At 33.6% G+C, this 8,941-nt stretch overlaps 1 long non-coding RNA gene across 1 annotated transcript; it reads right to left on the bottom strand.

The window, feature by feature from the left end:
• Positions 1 to 1,460: 1,460 nt before the first annotated feature.
• LOC143251868 (uncharacterized) lies at positions 1,461 to 2,949 on the bottom strand. The gene is made up of 3 exons (XR_013028690.1): positions 2,915 to 2,949; positions 2,137 to 2,328; positions 1,461 to 1,764 (listed from the first exon to the last, which is right to left on the bottom strand). It is a non-coding gene; the product is annotated as an uncharacterized LOC143251868 (long non-coding RNA).
• Positions 2,950 to 8,941: the final 5,992 nt, after the last annotated feature.

Raw genomic sequence — 8,941 nt, 5'->3', positions numbered from 1 at the left:
TAGAAAAATGGTTGTGTTAAAAAAGTCAATATATTTTACGTCCCTAAAGAATAAGATCCGAATAATGGTCGTTTCACTTACACTTCTCTTCTAAACGTACAAAGATATCTTTTGTTTTATGTCTCCGGATTTACAACGCTAAAATCAGGGGTTCGATTCCCCTCGGTGGGCTGAGCAGATAGCCCTTTGTGGCTTTGCTATATGATAAACACACACACACACTTGTTTTGTTGTTTCCATAGTAACCAATTTCCTCGAGGGAAGGGGTTTTATTAGCAATGATGTACATGAAGGAAAAATTTAAAGTGTTCCAGGATGCCTGAAGCAAATTGCAATGATGCAATAAAGAGGGTTAACCCAAATAACCTGAACCTACACATGATCTAACTTGACTTACCAAATGCAAGTCGTGTCTTACATTACAAATGTATCTTGTGTCTTAACCTGTTGTGGAAGTAAAGAAAGCTGTTTATTAACGTTTAACACGTGCTTCTGAATATAAACCTACACAATGAAATGGATTTCACTAAATATGGATAATGTAATGGGTGCATCAATCCTTTTTGTGCTGGTCATGCAACTGCTGTTGAAAGCAATTGAAATCTAGCAACTGACTCCGCTCCAGTAAATGTACTGCATGTGCCAACAACTAAGTCATTCATAGACGCCGCAACAGTCTTGACTACTCTAGAAGCATAAATTTACCATATTTTTTAACGACTTATTTAACTAAATTAGTCGTATAAAATAAGCTATAATCCCATGAAATCCAGAAGATTAAGCTTAAGAAAGGTAAAATCATATAATGAATAGGCAATCATATATTATCATAGGTGTGTGACCCAGACATTTGGATAATGGTAATATCCTTAATAAATAACGGTATATAGGCCACAAACACAAAAGAAGCAGTTCAAAGGGGACTGAAGAAAATTCATAAATCAGACACCTCTCGAGAATTTCTTGCTTCATCTAAAAGTGACCTAGTAGACCAGTGCCACTGTAAAATATCACTCTTTACTCTAGTTTGGCAAATCTGACACTACCATTCAAATTAGTCATCGAGCAAATTTAAAAAAAAACAAAAAAACTACCGCCTGGAACAGCTTTAGTCAATGGTCATGTATTGATGGTTCGGATTAAAATACACCTCAAAATGGTTGTTTTCTTAACATTTATGTTCTTCCTTTTTAATAAAATGTTTTTAATATATCCTTATAGGGTGTATCTCATGGCAAACCGATATCTCCCTGAACCAAACGTATAGTTTAGTCGAGTAATAACTTCTATACAAACTCTGTCGTACCCAACTCCAGTGAAATGTATATCGGGATTTAGCACAGTTTCACGTCGACTTTTCTTTCCTTACTGTTTTCATTTGATATATCAGAAATTCAACAGTTATTTACAAAAGGAAGTGTTGTTTATATGACGTAGATGAAAAAAAAAAACAAGTTGACTGCATTTTAATACATAAATGCACTTAACATCTCATGTAATATTTATTGAAATATATTATGACATTTAATAAATAGCACTATATACATATCAACCGCAAAAATCTAGAATTTTTGAAAAATATCCTAGATTATAATTGAGTTTTATACGATTAAAGAAACATTATAAATATATCAGCCTAATATCGTGTCATTTAATTTTCTCAGCTTTGCTGAAACAGCGTCATCTGGTGTCTAATTTTCAGTTCATTTGTAACATCGTATGTGATGTGGAGAATCTGCACTTGAACAGCTTCTCGCTTTCTTTCTGTGGGTAAGGAAATGTAAGCTTCAATGAAAATCAAAAGTAAAAAAGGACATTTTAGAAATGTAGAGATTGTTGATAATATTTACAACTGATAACACAATTATTAAAAATGATACTATAAAAACATTAACGAACAATATTAATTATTTTAACTTTATTGTAGTTAATCCAGATAATCTTTAAATTGTTCTCAGTGTATGTTGTTTAACTACTCAATTCCTTTAATATAAATTACGAATACATCTTCACAACTGATATTTTTATATCAGTTATGTCGTAGTTTTATGTAAGGAATTATTTATATATATGACTTTAAAATATTTGAACCAACAGTTAAAGCACGTCTAAAGCAAACTAAAAGCCACAAGTTACCTGAAGAAGATGATAAACCCTTATCAACAAATGCAATCCTGTTGACGAGCAATCATCAAACCTCTTTCCTGCTTGCCAGTCTTTGGAGAATGTTATTTGCCCTCTAGCCTCATTGGTTAACAATAAACCAATCAAAATACAAGAGAAAATCACGAGAAACCGGTATGTCTGAGTTTCCATGTTCTTCCACTTCTGTGCAAAGTCAGGAAAACAAAATTGTGACTTCACCTCTTTTCTTTCTGATGAATATTTGAACTACTTTAAATTGTACAGTTAATGAACTAAAACAAACTGCACAGCATAAAAAAATTAGAAAAAAATATTTAAAATAAGAGCCACAATAGATTGGAAATCTAACCTGCTATCGTATTTCACTTTTATAGAAACAAGTCAAGAAAACTTTACTTTTTGTACTTTGGTTAGTTTTTTGTACTTTATTCGATTAGTATACACACATTATGCAAATTAAACCACAAAATGAAAAAAAACCTAAAATGAAAGACAAAATGCAAAATAAATATTTTCTTATTACAGCAAAGATAATTTAGTTTTAAAGGCTTCCAAAATAAATATTTTCGTAAGAACGAACTCTTGTAACAACAAATGTTAAAGTCACATCACATCGAGGACTTTTCTCCATACGAGACTCTTAAAATGTAATAAGTCTATCAAAGCTCTGACGAGGGTCGCTAATCGTGCCTTATTTATCTTTATATAAGAAATAGCTCTATTTTCCTTACGATGATTAGCTACAAAAAATTCATAAACACATACTTACAGTCGTTATCACTTCTTTGCTGTCGAATCGAGTTGTTCTCTCAACACCACCTTATCGGTATTTATATTCAGCAATAACAAACTGCGCATGCGTTCTTTATATTTTATGCATTCACTGGATAGACATTATTACTATAGTAAATTCATGTTTAAAATAAAACGTAGGCGAAGTTTGTATGCAAATATTGAGCAGAATGTTCCGTCAACCTTGGAGCTAAATTAGCTCCCACTGACGAGTGATGAAACTACGAAAAGCCCATCATAACGAGGTTAAGAAGCTTACTTTTGATTTTTAGCTTAACGCGCGACACATAACGTTATTCATTTTTCATAGTAACTTTTCGAGATTCTGTTTGTGTTAAGAATGATGGCGACGTTTATGCAGTGGACTAGTCCGGTGCGATCTTTGTTAGAAGAGTGAAAACAGAACAATAAATAACTGTCCACGTTATCATAAAGACATGAATCAGCGAAACAACAGTTTGTGACTATTGTTTTCGATTGCTTACGATATCTAGTTCCATCAAACTTGTAGAACGTCAGTACAAACAATACGCTTTGTATTTTAAAATTAGAAAACGTACTAACAAATAAAGCAATCGACGTATGATATTCCCAATAGTTGAGATCATTATATATCCATTATATAAAATTATTTTTTTACGAATTAATTACTTAATAAGCGAATATTTCTTGGATTTGTGTCATATAACGTCATATCAAAATCAGACACACGTACAACTGAATGTGAAATACATATGCTTACCAAATATATAATTAAAGTAACAAAGAAATATGCGGAAATATAAAAAGGTTTAAAATCACTTAGAACAAGGAAATACCAACCGTCTCTAATTTTTAGCTGAAAACCTACAGGAAAAGCAATTAGTGTTTGTTTCCTTTTTTTTGAATTTTACACAAAGCTACACGAGGGCTATCTGCGCTAGCCGTTCCTACTTTAGAAATGTAAGACTAGATGGAAGGCAGCTAGTCATCACCATCCACCGCCAACTTGTGAACCACTCTTTTACCGCTAAATAGTGGGATTGACCGTAACGTTGCAACGCCCCCACAGCTAAAATGCGAGCATGCTTGGTGTTGTGATGGGGATTATTCGAACACTCAACCCTCAGATCACAAGTCAAGTGCCCTCACCACCTGGCCATACCGGGCAAAGTATCTAGTGAACATCACCTATGCAAACTCTTAGCTTATTCTTGGTTGAAAAGATAGTTAAATATATATATGACCGTTACTCTCAAAGAGTTTCTATAGCAACGGTACGTAAGTCATGATCCCTCGGATTCAGGACCAGACTATCCCTAACCATCTGGTTACACCCACACCACTACGGAGATGCATATAAAATTACCATCAGAAAAATGATACAATTTAAAAAAAAAATCTTTCGTATGATGAAAATATGCTAAATATCATATCAAATTAAAACCGAGAAATTTTCTCTTGTATTAAAGAGAGTATATTTATTTGAGAAACAAACGCTTTAAGTTGTATATTTTAGTCGATACATTTGTAAAACAATATCCGTTAAAATTGAATGCAGTTCACTTGCGTAAAATACAACAAATAAGAACGTGCTAATCTAGAAACAGGCTGTAACCAATAGGTAAAGTATTAGAATCCTGAGATCGTTTCTATTGAAACGGCCTGGCATGGCCAAGCGCGTAAGGCGTGCGACTCGTAATCCGAGGGTCGCGGGTTCGCGCCCGCGTCGCGCTAAACATGCTCGCCCTCCCAGTCGTGGGGGTGTATAATGTGACGGTCAATCCCACTATTCGTTGGTAAAAGAGTAGCCCAAAAGTTGGCGGTGGGTGGTGATGACTAGCTGCCTTCCCTCTAGTCTTACACTGCTAAATTAGGGACGGCTAGCACAGATAGCCCTCGAGTAGCTTTGTGCGAAATTTCAAAACAAACAAACAAACGTTTCTATTGATGTGATAATGGAGGAAGTTCCAAACGTTTAAAGGCTGCTGAAAGAAGGGTTAATACAAAGTAGTAATCAGGCACTAACAGCAACCCTCTCCATAATGAACTTGTATAATTCCTCTCTTACTTGTCTCACTGAGTTGACATCTTTTTCAAAGCAGTTATAAAGATGAGAAGCAGATGGTTCCAAATGAGATATAAACAGTCGCCGTCTGGTATGACAACAATGACACAGACAGGAGAAGGCAGTCTTCATCAAGGTATGGGTGGGGGACAGAGAGCATCAGTACAAGTTATTCTGTTTTTAGAATTGAATATCAATATCTGACACAAAAGATACACTGAGGTAAGGATAAGCTGTAAAGGATAGAGAGAGGAAGGTGTTAACACAACTTGTTATGTATCACATATTTTAAGTAAAAATTATTTCCTAATTATTCTATACTCTACAAGCTGATGTACCCGTCCTTTGTCCTGGTTATGATCTTAAAAATATGAGAGGATTCCTTAGTCAGTTGTAAGGTAATAATTCGCTATTCTCTGTTAGATCTCTGTAAATTGCATTATCGTGACTAGCAAAAGCTATTGTTTAATTATAGAAAAAAATAAATAAGTTAACTAGTTTTAATTTATTTCACATCTTTATTGATGTATTTCTCAATGAGGCTTCTAGTCGAGACATTAACTAAAGTTTGCAATTTTTCTGAGTTAGAATCAAATTATCAAAAATAGCTGAGGTGCCGAACACATTAAGGTGAAACGTCCTGCACAAGACAATAAGTAACACGTTAAGAGTGAATTCGTTAAATAAAAGAAAATTACTTTTATATTTAACCTAAATATAGAGTGTGCCAGGAAAAGGCTAAAAATTAGACTCAGCATTTCACATTGCATAAAATAGTGAGATCTAAAATACAGAAGGTGATGTTATCGTGGTGTCTGAAATTCTGAAGAAGACATTTTTGTGAAACAATTTTGGTGAGAAAGAGAAGATGCCATTACAACAGAAATAATCTTTCTAACAAATAGAAGGTGACTGTTATCAATAACAGGCGCTAGTTAAATCCCAAATTAAGATTTTGCAAAAGGTTACACGTGGGAGTTTAACTACTAAGTCACAAAAATAATTACACTGCATATTGTGCATAATAGAAATATTTAACGTAAACAGAACATCAGTTATATAAAGCTGCTTTTAAAATGTATGGCGTATGAAATAAATAATCTATAAATACACCCGGCATAGCCAGGTGGTTAAAGCACTCGATTCGTACCTGAAGACTTCGGATGTGAATCCCTATCATACCAAACATGCTTGTTCTTTCAGCCGTGGGGATGTTGTAAAGTTACGATCAATCACACTCTTCATTGGTTAAAGAATAGACTAAGAGTTGGCGGTGGGTGGTGATGACTAGTTGCTTTCCTTCTAGTCTTACACGGCTAAATTAGGGATGGCTAGTGCAAATAGTCCTCGTGTAGTTTTGCGCGAAATTAAAAGAAAAAAAAACTCTAGAAATAAACAATACGCTTACGTAAAGTGACATGAATTGTCAATTAGTGCAAAACTCGTAAAAATAAAATACCATTCAGTGTTTTGTTTCACCAAATTAATTTGATTTTAAAACGTTATACATTTTCTTGAACATGTGTTTGTTGTGTTTTAACTTCCTTTTTATTCTTTACTTTTCTTTCAACTAAAATTATCTTTAACCTACATTTGCTTTTGCTTCGACATTTAATCAAATCATATTTTGCTTAGTTAGTTTTAAATAGCAATTCTTGACAATGTTATCTAAAAATATAGGTAATTTCATTCTATTATAATAATATTTATACTATCAGGATTATGTTTTATTTGTAAGCTACCTTTATCAAGCCAATACAGCTTTAAGGTTAGTAATATTGATAGGTACATCAGTGCGATATCCAACAGAGTTATGAAAAATGGCATGAGAACAAAAGTGGGTAAAATATATCTGACAACTGTTTAAGTTAAAAATTCATGAGCAAAGTCTCATTGAACATCGTGCTTCATTACAATGTAGGATAAAAACAGTTTGAAAGCTCAAATTCACAAGCTAAGAACCAATGGACTTTATCACTATCAAACATTTGAACTAGCATATATAAGCAATGTATCATTGCGCTGTATAACTTGCACCCATGTAGTGACATTTAGGACTAAAATGTATGCATAACGTTAAGCAGGATGTCCGAGTTCATTTGTTTTGAGTCGTCGAGCATAACCAAATTGTTAGCGTGCCTTATTGAGGATCTTAGGACCCGTGGTTCGCATCCCGTTTTCTCAAAACACCCACTCTGTGCATTTTAAGCCATGGATGTGTTATAAGAATAATGTCCAAATCCAGCTGTGTAACTAAAGTATCCCAAAAGTCGGCCTAGAATAATACTGTTCAATAGCTGCCTTCCATCTAGTCTAAAATTGGTGACAGGTAACACATCTAGCCTTTGTGAAACTTGTCATGAATTTCTGAAATTTAAAAAAAAAAACATATTTTTAGGGCATAAAAATATTTGCGGTATTCATTTATTTGTGTGTTTCTCTTATAGCAAAGCCACATCGGACTATCTGCTCAGCCCACCGAGGGGAATCGAACCTCTGATTTTAGCGTTGTAATTCCGGAGACATACCGCTGTACTAGCGGGGGCGTTCATTTATTATATAACGAAAATGTATGTACCAAGCCAAGCTTCACAGACCAACAGCGCAATAAAATACAACCATAACAAATACAGTTTAATTCATGATAACAAGAAATCCACTTGAATTAAAAATTTATTCTAAAGACGGATGGTAGGAATATTAAAACTTTTATTAAAATAAAGTACAGGACAACGTTTAGACCTTCTTAACTCATCTTCAGGTTAACAAAGAGAGTTTGCAACTGACTGTTGCTGTCTTAGGGACAAGAGCGTAAATGATCAGTTACAAATTCTCTTTGTTAACCAGATGGCCTAAGAAGGTCGAAATGTTGTTCTGTATTTTAATATAATTAAAGTTTTAATACCCATACCAGCCGTTTTCAGAATACATAAATACAGTTTAAAAGTTTTCATAATATGATCAGCTCCATAATTCTCTATGATATTTGAAAACCAGTGACGCAATAATTTTTGTATTTCTAGATAGATGCATCAGTATAATTTTTGTATTTCTAGATGGGTGCATCAGTATAATTTTGTATTTCTAGATAGATGCATCAGTATAATTTTGTATTTCTAGATGGGTGCATCAGTATACTTTTGTATTTCTAGATGGGTGCATCAGTATAACTTTGTATTTCTAGATAGGTGCAGGAGTATGATTTTCTATTTTTAGATGAAATGCAAAATTCAATAATTTATAGAAGGCATTAATAATATTTTAAACTATTTCTCTACAGAAAGAGAAAAAGGTGAAATATAATAGGGTCGTGTTCGTTAAGTAGTGCATGTAAATTAAAAACAGGTTCAAAGTAATTCAAATTTCTGAAAGTAAATATTCTAAGACCTGGTCTTATGTTTCTAAAGTACTAGACTCCTTACCTCAGAAAGGACTTTGTATTGTTGGTAAAGATTCAGAGGAGAGCTAATAAGGTTATATGTCAGAGTGTCATATGAGGATATGTTAAGATCTCCGATATTGTTATCTCTTCAAAAAGGAAGAGTCATGTAGGTTCGAAATGAGGTTTCTAAGACTCGTGATACGGATTATCTTTTCATACTTATAATTGTAAGATTAGAAGACACAAATATAAATTTGACAGAGTAGAAAACACCTTTAGCTAAGACAGCTTTCTTTTGTTACTAACAGGATGATTGGTATCTGCAATGAGTTTCATTCAGATATATATGTGTGTGTGTGTGTGTGTATTCTTACTTATAGTAAAGCCACATCAAGCTATCTGTTATGTCCACCAAGGGGAATCGAACCCCTCATTCTAGGAGTGTAAATCCGAAGATTTACCGCTGTCCAGCGTAGGACACGTTTCTCTCAGATGTGGTAGATGCAATTAATTTAATGGAGTTTAAAGGAAGACTTTATACATATGTATTTTAATGATAAAGGCTGTATTTGATT

Source organism: Tachypleus tridentatus, chromosome 1 (genome assembly GCF_004210375.1).
Source record: "Tachypleus tridentatus isolate NWPU-2018 chromosome 1, ASM421037v1, whole genome shotgun sequence".
Classification (NCBI taxonomy): domain Eukaryota; kingdom Metazoa; phylum Arthropoda; class Merostomata; order Xiphosura; family Limulidae; genus Tachypleus; species Tachypleus tridentatus.
Note: the sequence above shows the minus strand (reverse complement) of the source record. Positions and strands in the feature narration are given on the sequence as shown.